The following is a 17,424-nucleotide window of genomic DNA, read 5'->3' as shown; positions in this document are numbered from 1 at the left end:
AGGAAAGAGTTCAAGTAATGTTATCTCACTAAATGTACCATAGTAGGGGAGTGTAGAGGGAAATACACCAAGTGGTATATGCATGTATGTGTAGGTATTTGTATCACTTTGAATCTCATTATAATGAATAATTACAGTGGACTAGTAAAAGCATTAAAAATTTTAAAATATGAAAATTTTAAAAAAACAACATTCTCAAAGATCTTTCTCCAGTTGCAGTCTGATTAAAACACAGAATACTTGTGGGTGTGGTGGTGCATGCTTGTAATCGCCTTGCTTGGGAAGCAGAGACAGGAAGATCTCAAAGGTTTGAAGCCAGCGGCGCTGGCATAAGAGACCCTGTTTCTAAATTTTTAAAAAAAGTATAAAAATAGGTCTGGGAGTGTAGCCCAGAGGTAGAAAGGTTTCCAGGAATCCCAGTACCACCAATAAATAAATAAATAAATAAATAAATAAATAAATAAATAAATAAATACATACATAAATAAATAAAACACAGAAGACTTAAAGGAGATATTGAAGACAAAGTTTAAAAGAAGATACCATCTGAGTTTTTAAAAATTTTTAAAACCTCTTTAAATAAACAAAATCTGGAATTGTTACTAAAATATGGGATTTATATATATAAATGGAATATTATTTTAAGTGATATATCCAGAGAATAATACAGACTTTTTACCTGCCAAATTTAGTATGTAATTCTCTTACAGTAATGTATATTTTCACAAGCATATGCCTCTTTTCTGTTCGTTTATTTTGGGAACTACATATATCACTTTACTTATATTTTCTTCCTATTCTAAGGAATATCTACAAAGGAACTGTTGGTTTGCTTGACTGTGGAGATAACTTAGCGTGAACTCACTAATATTTGAAAAGGTTCTTATGAGCCTTACAAATTCCTGAAGTGCAAACTGAAGATCTTGACATTGTTCAAATTCTGGTTGTTTCTACTTTGTCTGCATTAGACCTATTTCCATGGGTTACCTTTTATTAGAGTCATCCTTGGAGTATTACCTACAGCAACTGCCTTGGAGCAATATAGCTAGAGAATAAGCACTTCCCCTAAATATATCATCTGTGTCAATTGCCACTTACCCACACAGTCCTGTGAAGGCTAGGACTAAACATGGGCCCCAAGAATCATTATCACCCTTAGGCTTCCACAAATCCTCTCTTTCTTTGAGTATAATAAATCCATTGAGCCTATATACCCTATAAACCTTAAAGGAAACAGCACCATCCTAAAGACTGAGCAAGGATCCTGGCAAAAATATTGTTGCTAACAGATTGGATGCCATGGAAACTGAGAAAGACCTATTTAAGCAGAAACCTGCTATTTATTTATTTATTTATTTATTTATTATTTATTTATTTATTTCAATCAGCTTTCTAAACCAAGAATGAATAAGAGTTTGGGGGCTTCTAAAAATAACAGGTTTGTAACATTTAAAATCATTTATGTTTTTCTGAATGTAGAGCAACAAATATTAATTTTTCTTGCCACGTATTTCTTCTTTGTGGCAAAACAGTAGCTTCAGGACTATCAAATTCTTGAGGTTGGGCTTGAAATTTTTATAGAAATTGGAAAAAATACATATAATTCCCAATCCTCAACTTAATAATCATACACTTTTTATTTTTATAGTTTTATTGGTACATTATAAACACTAGTGAGGCTAAAAGAGATAGAAGCATGTATACACACATGACTTGGTGTGTTTTTCACATCCCATTCAGCTAGCACCTCCTCCCTCCCCGTACCTTTTAGTGAGATTGGTAGTGATACCTTCATATATGGGCATAACATTGTTTGAGTAATATTCCTCCTTCATCCTCCCTTATGCCCTCCCCATCTCCTATCCCCAATCCCCTTCTTACTATTATACTGGTCACTCTCCTCAATTAGCTGATGTCCCTTATGTTTTTTATTTTCTCTCTAGATTTCATATATGAGATAAATCAGAGAAACCTTGAATTTTTGAAACTAGTTTATCTCATTTAACATAATATTTTTAGTTCTGGCCATGTTCCTGCAAATGACATGTTTGTTCTCTTTTTACAACTGAGTAAAACTCCATTGTGTGTGTGTGTGTGTGTGTGTGTGTGTGTGTGTGTGTGTGTATACATTTTCTTCATCTAGTCATCTGTTGACAAAAATCTGGATTTGTTCCAAGATATATCTATTGTGAATTGTGCTACTATAAACATGTGTATACATTTATTGCTATAGTATTCTGACTTTATTTTAGAAAAATACCAAGGAGTGGTGTAGCTGAGTCACATAGTGGTTTCATTCTTAATCTTTAGAAGAACCTCGATACTGATTTCCATAGTAGTTGTACTAATTTAAATCTTACCAACAGTATATGAGGGTTCTTATTTCCTCACATCTCTGCAAGCATTATATTATTAGAATGACAATAATCAACAATTATATACATTTAGAGATAAAAGTCATCTTGGAACTGGTTAAGAGATTATTTGGCTACACTACTGATAAATATGAGTGTTCACTTTTCTCCAAGGATATGACATAACAAGGTGAATGTTGACTTTGCCTGCATTCATTTGAACAAAAGGGCAATTTTTTCAACAATAGAATAAGTTGATTAGAGAAAATTGCTCAATTTTAGGCTTGGCAAGAGAAAGGGCATAAATCTATAACCTTTTTTTTTGGTGTTGACTACTCTTATTCTTGATAGCCCTCCCATGTAGCTTTTGTCAAGGCTACCAGTGCGAGAATGGCATATAAGCAAACAATCCTACATATAGCAAAATTGTCATCACACTATACCATGTTCACTATGAACAGTCTGGCAAGTACTGTACCAGGGTGGAGTCAAAGCACAGACAGCCTATCCTCAAAAGTTTCCACAGAGTCACCTCTTGGCTGCCAGTCATCTTTCTGATGATGCAATGATAATGCACACACCCTAGAGTCAGGCTGCTTCAATTTTCATTGCTGAATTCACCATTTCCTAGCTCTGTTGTCTCGAGAAAGCTACATTACCTCTCTGTTCCTCAGTTTCTAAATGTGAAAAATGGTGATGATAAAAAATATACCCATCTCTGAAGGTCATTGTGAGGATTAACTAAAATAATGACTCTGTAAAGCGCTTGGACAAGAACCTGAAATATATCAAGTGCTATAGAACTATGAGCTCTCATTGCTAGATTTTAAGTGCTATAGAACTATGCGCTCTCGTTGCTAGATTTTTTCCAGTTCTCTAAATGCCAAGACACACAGCTTCATTCAGTTATATACTGAGGCAAAATAAATTTATTTTTCAGTTTTCTTCTTTACCATGTGGTTAAGTTAGTGAAGAAGAGGGTGAATCTCAGATGTTATTGATAGGAATGAAAAGTTTCAAACAGGTGAGACTTAATTCCAGCAAGGAAAACTCCACAATTGAATCCCTCCCTAGTCCACCACATCCTACAGATTTCACTATTAATGAGCTATCCATCTTTTCAAACTTCTCTCTCTCTCTCTCTCTCTCTCTCTCTCTCTCTCTCTCTCTCTCTCTCTCTCTCTCTCTCCCCCCCGGAATAAAATTAAATGCAAATCAACTGTCTTTCTCTTGAACTGCAATACTTTCTCAGAAACAGAACCCACAAACTTTCCAGTCCTTTAGTGTGAAAGTGTTATGGTACAGAGCAATTGTAAGCAACTTCATCAGGCTTACCTGCCAGCTGATCACCTGATAACATCATGTGTAACAAAGGGACAATAGGCTGTGAAAGCCAGGTTGCAGTGGATATTAGAGCCAATCACTTCCTGAGACTTCATATGGCTGTGTTAAGTCCTGTTTGCCAGCCTAAACATGATTCTTAGATTCTAACTTTTGGGAATAATGAAGAAAATGGACAAACAGCAAAGGAAAGGACCAAATCTAGGCAAATTTCTGGGATCATCTGAGAGTCTCATATTGTGGCCAAGCAGTCTCTGCAAGATTCAGGGTTTAGTTTAACACATGGATTTTGAAGTCAAACAGAGCTAGGCATAAATCCTTGGCCTGCAACTAGCTGTGATGTGAACCTGAGTATGTTATTTAATACATTATATATATATATATATATATATATATATATATATATATGCTTTAGTTTACTTTTATGTAACATAAGATACTAAAACCTACACTGAACTTTTGCAGTGAGGCTCAAATGAAATAACATACATGTGGTAATTAAAACTGTGTTGCCTCAACACTTGACCATATAAGAACAAAGCACAATGGTGAACCTAGAGTATGGTAAGCTGTGTAGAGTAATCCTTTTAACAATTGGTTGCAACCTATTTGTGTGTGTGTGTGTGTATGTGTGTGTGTGTGTGTGTGTGTGTTACTGAGAATTGAAACTAGGAGCATTCTAACTCTAAGCTACACCCTCAGCCCTTTTTATTTTTTATTTTTCAACAGAGTCTCACGAAGTTGCTGAGGATCTCTCTAAGCTGCTGAGGCTGGTCGCAAACGTATTCTTCCTATTTTAGCCTCCCATGTATTGAGATTATAGGTGTGTGCCACCATACCTGACTTGGAACCAGTTCTTATCAACCAGAACCGTCTCTAAATGATGTGTTCCCTTGAACAGACTCAGCCAAATGCATTTCCTAAACAGCTGATCCCAAGGACAATGATATTTTTGTGCAGGCAGACATGGCTCTTCAACTTAACAGCCTTGACCTGGGCACACAAGCCAAACTCCATAGTAACTTTACTTGCTTCCACTTACAAGCACACACTCTTGTGATAAATCACCCACATCTAGGATTCAATCTTCTCATTTGTGTAATAAAGAGAAGGGATAGATCATTTCTAATAGCTCTGATATTCTAGGCTCCTATGTGTTTATATCTTAAGATATATTCATGTAGAAACATCATTTTCTTGAGATTTTTTTATAGAAGTAATAAGAAAAAAGAATTGGGGAAGGAGTGCCTGAATAAGGGGAAAGGATGGTCGAGTGAGTGTTAGTGGAGAAAATGATGAGTAGGAGTAAAATTTGGGTGTAAAAATTTATAGAAACCCCATAGGAAATTCTAAGTAAGGAATAAGGAAGAGGGCATATAAGAGTTAATGACCCAAATTCATTTAATTTCAGTGAAGACAAGAAATGGCTGACAATGCTGAGAGATTTAGCTCTCTTCACTTCTCACATCCACAGATATGATGGGTACATGACAATGCATAGACTTGGGACACTTCTGCCCTAAACTGAGATCATGAACTAAAAATATCTGGCCACAGCCCAAGGGTTTATTGTAGAGAAAGTGATGCTCTGTGCATCAAGGACACTTTGAATGAAAGTTTCCACACTCTAGCTCTTGGCATGAAGTAAGAAACAGATTTGTTTGAACAGAGCAGTCTTTCTATTTGCAATCACACCAGTGTGCTGTGATCCTATTAATTCTCACAAGCAAAGCAACTCTATGGGGCTTGCTGCCTCCATCTGTATGCATACACATGAACCTCCAAGAACACTCAAAATGGTCTTATGGAGGCAGTAGGTGGCAGGCCTCCACTTCCTAACTCAAAAAAAGTTCAGTGACTGAGGCTGTCTTCCGTGTGAAGCAAAACCATGATCCTAAATACTCCTTGCAAAAACTACTATCTCATTTGATGTTGCTTCTTACCTAGTGTAGATCAGAACTCCCTGTTCATCCATTCATGGATGAACATATCTAGTATGTATAAGAAAATAACTTGGAAGCAAATTTCTTAGTTTTTCTTCCAAATTTTTCTCTGTGACTTTGTGCAAATTACTTGACCTTTGGTGCCTCAGTTTCCTCATATATAAATTGGAAATAATACTAAAGCCTAGCTTATAGGATTATTGAGGAAATTGAAAGAGGTAATATTTATAAAACAATTATAATAGTGCCTAGAGGAATAAGTGCTATACAGTTATTGAACAAGCAGAAAATAATTTTTATGTGTTTGGCACTGCTTCAATTATTTCAAGGTCAATAGTCACTCAGCTGTCTTTTTACTTTATTAAAAATTTGCATCCCACCTTGCAGAGTGAATGCCAAAGCTAAAGGCCATAATCAGTTAATTAGGTTCTAAATAGCTTCACATCACTTTGAAATCATGTCCAAGCTTAGACAATGTTCTGATCTAAATTATAAATCCGGAAAGAAAGATCCATCTTACATAAGGTAATTTATTAGTTAGGGTAGGATAATTTTGAGAACAAACAGACCCAAATATATAACACATTACAAATTTATATCTCACTTATTTAAAAACCCAATTGGGGACAGGCATGGTGGTGCATGCATGTAATCCCAGGATTTGGGAGGCTGAGATAGGAAGATACAGGTTCTCAGCCAGCCTCAGCTACTTAGTAAGGCTCTTTGAAACTCAGGGAGACCCTGTTTCAAAATAAAGAACAAAAATAGGACTGGGGCTGTATCTTGCAGGTAGAATGCCACTGGGTTTCATCCCCAGCACCCCCCACACACACACCTAGGAGTTTCTGTTAGGCGGGTAGCTCTCTTCTCAACGATAACTAGTTACTCATTATCCATGTACCCTGTGGAACCATTATCTTCAATAGATGGCTTCCCAAGTCACTGTGTTCCTCCATGTCAGATCCATGAAAACAAAACGTAGTTTGGAGAATATGCACACCACTGGTCTGGCAGTAGTACATATCTCTTTTGTTCATAAGCCATTGGTGAGATCTAATCACGCAATCACCTCAAACTATAGTAAAGGGCAGAAAATAAAGTTCCTGACTAGACAGCCAATTCCTATTAACTACTTCATACAGTGAGAGGAGACCATAAGTTTGGTCAGATAGTTGCCCAGCTCTAACACAGTCTCTAGGATAACAAGCTTTGAATTGGCAAAGTAAAGGTGTAGTAAGGCTCTAAACTCCAAAAGAATGGCTGCTGTCTTATTCTTGGAAACTTCATAACCCTGCTTAGGGGGAGATTCAAAATGGCCACTGTGAGACACAGCACATCTCAGTAGCTGAAACAAATAAGGTTCAACTATCAAGCAGGCAGTGTCTAGATAAACAAAATAAATACAGGTTACAAACCAAAACAGAAACAGGAACCACGACAGAAGGAATCCAATAACTCTGAACTGCGAGATCCACTGCAAAAAGCCTAAGCACGTGACTGACCTGCTGCGGACCTGCTGCCTATGCAAATGCTGGCCACAGGCCATGGTCCAAACCACAAGCCCCAGTGTGGCAACCTCAAGAAATTCAAATAATCCAAGCGTTTGAAAGTAGCCACAGACCTCCAACATCTTAAGTGGTGAGCCACGCCCAAGCCAAAATCCCATGTGCTCACCAAACGTGGCACCCTCAGTGGCACAGCCCTCCAGAGACCCAGAGGAGGACCAGGTAACTGTGCAGCCAGAAAAGCATCGGGATACAGCAGCACAGCAAGCCTTCCAGTGCTCCAGACAAGAGCAGCCAGGTAACTGTGTGCACCCAGAGAAGAGACCCGGTGGGCTAGTGCAGTTAGAAACTTCAGAGACACAGGAAACATGCTCAGGGTGTGGTAACTGAACAAAGTCACAAGAAGGTGTATGAAGTCTATATTAGAAGCCCTCTGCACAAAAACATCAGAGGCGAGAGAGGATCACTCAGAGACTGGGTTCAAAAGCTGACAATAGGGTACAGAGCAAATAAGAGACATTGGAATATACTCCAGAATCTACCAGTGATCAGACAAACAAATATTATATGGAACCAGCCCCATATTTGTAAATTAGTAGGAAGTTTTTGTTTGATTGTTTTCGTTCTTTTTTTGTTCTGTTTTGGTTTTTTTTTTTTTACATTTTCTTTCTTTCTTTCTTTCTTTCTTTCTTTCTTTCTTTCTTTCTTTCTTCTTGTGGTACTGGGGTTCCTGGCAGCCTTTCTATCTCTAGGCTACACTCCCAGACCTATTTTATATTTTTTATTTGGAAACAGGATCTCTTAAGCCAGCTGAGGCTGGCTTCAAACCTGTGTGATCTTCCTGTCTCAGCCTCCCAAGCGCAAGGATTAAAAACATGTGCCACCATGCCCAGCTACATTTTCTTTCTTTAATTTTGTTTTTTTTTTGTTGGTTTGGTTGTTTGTTTTGCTTTGTTGTCTCACATGGTCTGTCACTACTTGTTTTTATTTTATTTTGTTTTCTCCTTTATTTTTTCTTTACTTTTGTCTTTCTTATTCATTTTTTCTTGTCTTGTCTTCAAAATAAAATTGTTAGCCAGGTGTGGTGGCACACGCTTGTAATCCCCGCGCGTGGGAGGCAGAGACAGGAGGATAGCGCTGGTTTGACACCAGCCATGCTAGCTTAAGAGACCCTGTTTCCAAATAAAAATATATATAAAAATAGGTCTGGGAGTGCATCCCAGAGGTAGAAGGGTTTGCAGGAACCCCAGGACCACCAATAAATACATAAATAAATAAATAAATAAATAAATAAATAAACAAATAATTTTTTTAACTTTTGTATCTTGGTTTGTTACTTTATTCATGTTTGTTTGCTCCTTCTCCTCCCCATTCTTTTAGAAACATCCTCACACTATCCAATCTACTCTCTTCTCTCAAAACTTTATTTTCCCTTACTGTATTTACGTATTTAATATTGAAGGTATTTTATATCTCCATACTTAAATACTCTACTAACTAAAAGAGTCCTACTATCTAAACTAATCTCATTCTCATCCAGATACTACCTTATTGTACTTAAATTCTTACTCAACCTACTCATATCCTCTACCTTACCCAAATCCTGTACCCATCATCCCAGCTACTTTCCCATTACCCAATCCTCACCACTGGAAAAAGCACTGCTTACCTACTAACACCTCAAAATCCCTACTACTAAGATTGGAATAGACATAATACCCACAAACGATTGGAAGACATCAGAAAAACAGGCCTTCGAACTGTGAAAATATGAGAACTAGGAATAATGAAGAGACAACATAAATCACAAATACTCTCCTACAAGAAATGCAAGAAGGAGAATTCCAAATCCTGATTTACAATATGATGAAAGGCTTTAAAACAAGTCAACAGGAAATGAAAGAGGAAATAAAGACACGAAGAAAGAATCAGAAAGAGGTCTGGAATGAAATGACAGCATATAAATGAAAAGAAGACAGCAATAGAAATTCTGAAAGATTAGATGAAATAGAAAGTAGAATATCACTGTTAGAAGACAGTTCATTCAAAACTGAAAACACAGTCATCAGCAAACAGAAGTCATTATAGCAACAAAATCTAAATATCCAACAACTATGGGGACAATATGAAATGTCCTAGCTTACAGATAAAAGGCAATGAAGAAGGGATAGGGGTTCAAACCAAGGGCATTTATAATCTCTTCAGAGAAATAATTTCAGAGAAATTTCCAAACATGGAAAGAGACTTGGACCTACATGTTCAGGAGACATACAGAACACCATTAAGGCAAGATCAAAGAAGGACCTCTCCATGCCATATAACAATCAAAATGACCAACATAGAGGCCAGGGAAAGAATCATAAAATCAGTGAGAACAAAAGAGGATGGGTGACATATAGGGGAAAAATAATAAAAATCACACCAGACTACACAACCCAAATCAGGAATGCCAGGAGAGACTGGTATGATGTGATCCAGATCTTGGAAGAAAACAACTTCCAAACAAAACTGCTATATCCAGAAAAGCTATTATTTAAAATTGATGGAGAAACAAAAATGTTTCCAAATAAACCAACCAATAGCAATCAAAGAAATAGAAAGAGCAATAAAAATTCTGCCATCAGAGAAAAGCCCAGGCCTTGAGAGGTCTTCACCTTAATTCTACAAAAATTTCAATGAAGAAGTAATCCCAATATTTCACAAACTGTTCTGGGAAATTGAAAGAGATGAAATTCTCCAAAATTTGTTTTATGAGGCCAGTATCACATCAATTCATAAACCAAATAAAGATATCTCAAGAAAGAAAATTACAGATGAATATCCTTGATGAACATAGATGAGAAAATTCTAAACAAAATAATAGCTTTATGCACTCAAAACCATATCAAGAAAATTATACAACATGACCCAAGTTGTTTTCATCCCAGAAAAGCAAGTCTGGTTCAACATACACAAATCAATACACATTATTCACCACATAAATAAAACTGAGAACAGAAACCACATGATCATATCAGTAGATGCCGAAAAAGCATTTGACAAAACCCAACATCCATTTATGTTAAAAACACTGCAGAGAATTGGTATAAATGGAATGTACTTCAAAATCATTAAGGAAGTATACAATAAACCTAAAGCCAACATCATATAGAATGGGGAAAAACTTCAAGAATTTCCTCTAACATCAGGAACAAGACAAGGATGGCCACTATCACCACTCATTTTCAATATAGTCCTCGAGACTCTTGCCTTAGTGATAAGACGGGAGAAGGAAATAAAAGGAATTCAAATAGGAAGAGAAGAATTAAAACTATCCTTATTTGCAGATGATATGATCTTTTATATAGAAGACCCAAGGAACTCAAACAAAAGACTATTGGAGCTGATTAACCAATTCAGCAAAGTCGCAGGATACAAAAACAATCTAAAGAAATCAGTTGCTTTTCTTTCTGCCAACAATGAATCCACATTGAAAGAAATAAAGAAAACAATTCCATTTACTATAACCCCAAAATCAATAAAATACCTAGGAATAAACCTAACCAAAGACATAAAATATCTCTACAATGAAAACCATAAAATATTAAAGAAAGAAATTGAAGAAGACCTTGGAAGATGGAAAGATCTCCCTTGATCATGGATAGGCAGGATACATATCATCAAAATGGCCATTCTGCCAGAATTCATCATATATTCAGTGCAGTTCCTATTAAAATACTTAGGACATTCTTTGTAGACTTAGAAAAATCAGTCATAAATTTTATATGGAGAAAGAAAAGACTCAGAATAACCAAAGCAATCCTCAGCAATAAAAAACAGACAGGACACATTACAATTCCGAACTTCAAATTTTACTATAGAGCAACAGTAGTAAAAGCAGCATGGTATTGGCACAACAACAGGCAGAATGACCAGTGGACTAGAATAGAAGATACAGAAACAAACCCATACACCTATTGTCAATTGATCTTTGACAAAGGGGCCAAACTTGTATGGTTGAGAAAAGACAGCCTTTTCAACAAATGGTACTGCGAGAACTGGCTATACAGTTATAGAAAGATGGAACTAAATCCTTACCTCTCACCATGCACAGGAATCAAATTGAGATGGAAGAAAGAATTATAAATTAGACTAAAGACTGTTAAGTTATTAGAGAATGGCATAGGCTCAACACTGCAACATAAAAGCACAGGCAATAACTTTCTCAACAAGACCTTCTAAGTGCAGAAAAATAATAAAAAATTAAGAAGTGGGATTGCATAAAACTAAGAAGTTTCTTCCTATCAAAGGAAACCATGAAGAATCTAAAGAGAAAGTCTACAAAATGGGAGAAGATCTTTTCTAGCCATCACTCTGATAGAGGGTTAATATCCAGAATATACAAAGAGCTCAAAAGACTCTACACTAGCAAAACAAATAACTCAATCAAGAAATGGGCCACTGAACTGAATAGGCACTTCACAAAAGAAGAAATACAAATTCCCAATAGATACATGAAAAAATGTTCAACATCATTACCCATCAGGGAGATGCAAATCAAAACAATGCTTAGATTCCATATAACCCCAATCAGAGTTTCAAACATAAAGAAATCAAATAACAACAAATGCTGGCAAGGATGTGGAGAAAGAGGAACTCTTTTATACTGTTAGTGAGAAACTAGTTCAACCACTATGGAGATCAGTGTGAAGACTATGTAGAAAACTAGGAAGGAACCACCGTGTGATCCAGCTATACCTTTCCTGGGTATTTGTACAAAAGGGTCAAAATCAGAGAACTACAGTAACATATGCATACCCATGTTCATAGCAGCACAATTCACAATAGCCAAAATATGGAACCAACCCAGGTCTCCATTAACAGATGAATGAATTGCAAAATTATGAGAAATGCACACAATGGCATTCTATTCAGCTATAAAGAAGAACAAAGTCATGTCAATCACAAAAAGATGGAAAAACCTGGAGAACAATATGTTAAGTGAGTTCAGACAAGCAGAGAAAGAGAATGGACTTATTTTTTTCTCTAAAATACTCAATCTAGGGAGTATTAGGGATACCAGAGGGACTCCAGACACTGGAGGAGAAACCTCACTAAAGCTAGAATGGAGAATAGGAGAGGAAGAAGGCTGAGGTTGGTTATTGAAGGAGCTACATCCAAATTTGTCTAAAAATATAAATATAGCATGGTTAACCTGGACACTCATTGTTGAGAGGGGAGGAAAGGAAGTGGGGGGAGGGTCCTAGCATAGTCTGAATGTATTTTATTTTCAATATGTTCCACATAAAAATAAATAAATAAGGACTTCCGGGAAGATGGCAACCGAGAAAAGCGGGGCTTAAGAGCCCCGCTAACAACCAATCTCCATTACCACAAAATCAGCACCTTTCATAGCCAGAAAACACCATCACCAGAGAAACAAAAAAGTCACCAGGCTCCAGAGAGGAAGGGGACTCAGAACAGAGCTCAGAGCCACAGAGGAGATACACCAGCCTCACGCCCGAGGACACGGCAGCAGCGCCTTACTGCCGGCGGCAGCAGCAAGTTCACCAGACAGCTAAAGCGAGCCGAGGTGAGCCACTGCGGAACAGCCAGGTGGGATTTTTTGGCGCAGGGAGCATCTAAAGCTTCTAGTGGCTGAGCTCAGTACCGCTGCAAGGACTCAGAGCAGAGCTCAAAACCAGAGAAGAAATACGCCAGCCTCACGGCCGAGGGCGTGGCAGCAGCACCATATTGCCACCGGTGGCAGCAGCAGAGAATTCACTGAGTCCACTACAGCTCCATCTGTGCACTCAACATCAGTGAGTCAAATTGCGGTCCCTGGAGGAGAAATTTCAGTACCTTACTACCAGGGACTTGACCCAGTGGGGGAGTGGTAGTGGCAGAGATATCACACCATAGGAGAACGCCCAACCTGGCACCCCCCCCATAGTCTAAAGCAGCCTCTATCGACTCCCTGGGTCTGACACTCTGTGATACAACCCAGTAAAGGAGTAGTGGGGTCTGAGATACCACAGACTCGAGATCCAGAGCACCTTAAGTGAAGTCATAGTGACCCAAGGGAAGAACCCAGAAAAGGCACAAACTTCCAAAATCATGGGAAAGAGGAATAACAATGGAGCAATGAATGCCCACAATCCCACAACATGAGAACCCGATAAAACAGAAATTCAGAGATTTCTAGAACATCAAATCAGGAAAATAACTGTAGAAATAATAGAGGTGTTTCGAAAAGAATTCAGAGAGAGCCAAAAAGAGATAAAGGATGCAATTAATGAAGTAAAGGCCTCAATTCAAAGTACAAACAACCGATTAGACCACATGGAGAACAGAATCTCGCTCTTAGAAGATGATCACTCCAAAAATGAACGCATAGTTTCTAATCTAGAAAAAAAAATCCGACAGCAGGAATCTGACATTGAAGAAATATGGGTCCATTTTAAGAGAGCTAACCTAAGAATAATTGGAATAGAGGAGGGAAAAGAAGGTGAAACCAGAGTGATCAGCGATCTCTTCAAGGAAGTAATAGCAGAAAATTTTCCAAACATAGAGCAAGAGGTTAATACAGAGGTTCAGAAAACTTATAGAACTCCCTTTAGACAGGATCAGAGAAGAGGATCCCCACGCCACATAATTGTCAAAATGACCAATGTAGAAGCCAAGCAGAGAATCTTAAAGGCAACAAAAACAAAGGGCCAAGTGACATTCAGAGGCAAACCAATTAGAATCACTCCAGACTTCCCAAACCAAGTCATGAGAGCCAGAAGGGCTTGGAGTAACATATTCCAAACTCTGAAAGAAAACAACTTCCAGCCAAAAATTTCCTACCCAGCAAAATTTTCTATCAAATTAGATGGAGAAAAAAGAAGCTTCCATGACAAACAGAAACTGAAGGAATTTATGTCTTCAAATCCAGCACTAGAGAAAATGCTCAAAGAGATTAACTACAAAGAAGAAATAGGGAACACACACCAGAACCAGAGAAACAAGATTTTCCATCCAACAGACAACTAAGATTATTTATCTGTGGAGATTCATTATTTATGTTAGTCTTTTACCTATCTCTAAATTGTATTGTTTGCTTTTATTGTTAATTTTTAGGATTTCTAGTTGGAATATTAATATACTTTCAGATATAGCATTTAGAAATATTTTATCCCATTCTATCAGTAACTTTTAACTCTGTTTACATTGTCTTTGGATATACAATTTTTTTAGGGAGTTTTTATACTCTTCTGTTGCCTGTGCCATTGAAATCATATCCAAGAAATCACTGCCAATTTCAATGTTGTGAGGTTTTATGACCCCGATTTTCTTCTAATAGTTTATAGTCTTAAGATTTATAATTAGGTCTTTTATCTATTTTGAGTTAATATTTGTATATGGGATTAGGTCAGGGTCCAATTTTATTCTTTTTCATGTAATTATTATTTTTCAACAATATTTAGTTAAAAGATTATTATTTCCCCCACTAAATGTTCGTAGAAACCTTGTCAAAAATAACTTGACAATATAGGGAAAAATTTATCTCTAGGCTTTTATTTAACTCCAATGGTTTATATATCTGCCTTTAGAACAGTATTACACTGTTTCAATTATTGTAGCTTTATATGGTTTGAAATCAGAAAATATATATCTTCTAGCTTTGTTCTTTTTCGAGATCGTTTTGGGTATCTAGAGTCCATATTCCATATTAGGATAGATTTTTATTCAAAAAAATAAATATATAAATATATGATAGTTTCACCTAAGAAAAAAGAAAAAAAATATTCTCTGGTAAGAAAGAAAGCAAAAATAAATATTGAAATGTTATCTTTAAGTCATCAAAAGCTTGGTATCAGACAAAAGAAACTTTTGTGAGATTATCATTTTTAATTTTGGATAAATTGCTATAATACTAGATGTCAACCACTAAGCCAAGCATGGGAAGGAGAGATGGGGAGGGAATGGGGTGGGGATCGGGTGGGGGCTGACTGGGCAATGTGTGCATGTATGTTTACAAAAGTTTGTATCCCACTGTGATGTATGAATACAGTGCACCAATAAAAAATTTTAAAAAATAAAATAATAATATAAGCAGAACCCTGCTTAGAGACTATTCTTTGGTGATGGACAAAAAAGTAAAGTGGGAAATGCATCAGTAGAGTCCCCAAATATTTCTTCTTCTGAATATTTATCTCTCTGAGTATGTTGGTATGTATATACATGAATGTTAATGTATCTGTGTATGCATGTATGTAATTGTGTGTTTGGATATATGTATATATACCTTTATGCTTTGTGTGTGTGCATGTATATAAATATATTACATCAATGAATTATATATATGTATATATATGCATGTTATTAACTCATTTTATGTTTATATATTCACATGTATATATTTGTGTACGTGTGTGTATCTGTCTGTTTGTGCTTATACATGTATTTATGTGTATATGTGTTTATTTAACTGTAAATATACATGTGAGTATATATATACATGTATATATACTGTGAATTTTTGTGTTTTTCTAAATGCATTTGTATATGTACATGTATAAGTATGTAAATGTTTTTATGTATATCCATTTTTGTCTGTATTTGAATGTGTTTGTGTGTATGCCTTTGCATGTATATTACATAAATATGTACAGATATAAATACATAAACACATTTCATTAATCAATGTATCATCCCATATGCTTATATTTTTCATTCATAGCTATCTCATTAATGAAATACCATTTCCAATAGTATCTAAATGTTTTTTATTATCTATTAATGGTTTGCAACCACAATGTGAAAAATACTAGTAGGAGTTAAAAATAACAAATACTTGTTAAGCAATTGTTGTGTGCCAAGTATTTTGCCTAACACTCATAATAATCCTATGAGGTAAGCAATATTATTAGTTCCAGTCTATGGATGAGAAAAAGGTCATAAAAATATTGATTAATGTGGAACATGACAGAACCAGGTTACTAATTACAGCCAGAATTTGAAGCAAGGAAAATTGTCTCCAACACCCCAGCCTATACCCCATATTCAATACTACCTTTTCATTTCTTTGTAAAAAGGCCTCTCTCTCATCCCTTAGCCATGATTATTTTTAAACCATATCACTTTTCCACAATTACCCACTATAGTTTCCTACATCCATTGTCTGCTGCAGAGGCCATATCTTCCAAGCTCCCTGATTTGGCTACAAGTACTCAAGAGAATCTGCCTCTATTTTCTTGAATTGATGTGCTCAGATATAGTGGAATCAGATGCAGCTGTAATATGTAGTCATTATTCTCCAGCAAGTTTTATTGTCATGATTTATTTCAGTAATAATATCCCCAAGTATTTGGGCCCTAACCAACCATTGGAACTGAGAGATGGGTTCCAGCAAATTAAAATGACTAACTCTTCCTGACATGCCTGATAAAACTATCAGTATAAATCCATGGCCTTCATTATATCTTTATGTCTTCTTTGGACATCTACTTAATGAATACAATAACTGCAATGTTTACTAAGCCATCCTTGCCAATTTTATTTATTTTTCACACTTGACAACTGGACTTTTCTTTGTGTCTTCTTGTGCTTCTCTTTGTGGTTGGTTGGTTGGTTGGTTGGTTTTGCAATTGCTTTCTGCTTTCCATGTTTCTGTTTAGATGATAAGCACCTTAAGACCCAAACCATTCATCTCACTTCTTGGGTGTTCCCCAGACAGCTGAGGGAATTGCTGTATATACAAATGCTCCAGCATAGCTGTGTCTCACTCACTCGTGGACTGAGCTGGTACCCTGTGCCAGGCACTGTGCTAGGAACTAAGATATAGAGAGCCAAAAATACATAGCCCTGACATTAAGGAATTCAATGCAACTGCATTCTGAGCCATATCAACGGTTCAGTCTCATTTGACCAAAAGTTGAGGCAAGTTATTCTTTCCCTCCATGGGGAAGGAAGAAAAATACCCCTACTCTTCTTGATAAAATTCCCCAATAATACAAATTATCTTCCTTTAAAGACTCACCTACTCTTAAAAGTCCCATTTTTCTGCTTATGCAGACTCAATGGGATAGTTGAATGAGAATCTAAAGGAATAGTTTAACCACCTCTTAGCAAGCACTGAAAATGTTCATTTGTTAGATCCTTGGTTGATCCCTTGAAATTAGAAAACATCTGAAATATGGCTGTGTAGGGCACAGACTGAAATCTGATCACCTGGAGGCAAAGCAAGGCTCCAAACAAGTTAGTTGTCATCTCTGTACTTTGTTTTCCTTTTCTTAAAATGTGAACAGTAGCCAGGTA

The sequence above is a fragment of the Muscardinus avellanarius genome (assembly GCF_963383645.1).
Source record: "Muscardinus avellanarius genome assembly, chromosome: X".
NCBI lineage: Eukaryota > Metazoa > Chordata > Mammalia > Rodentia > Gliridae > Muscardinus > Muscardinus avellanarius.
This window is presented reverse-complemented; position numbering follows the sequence as displayed.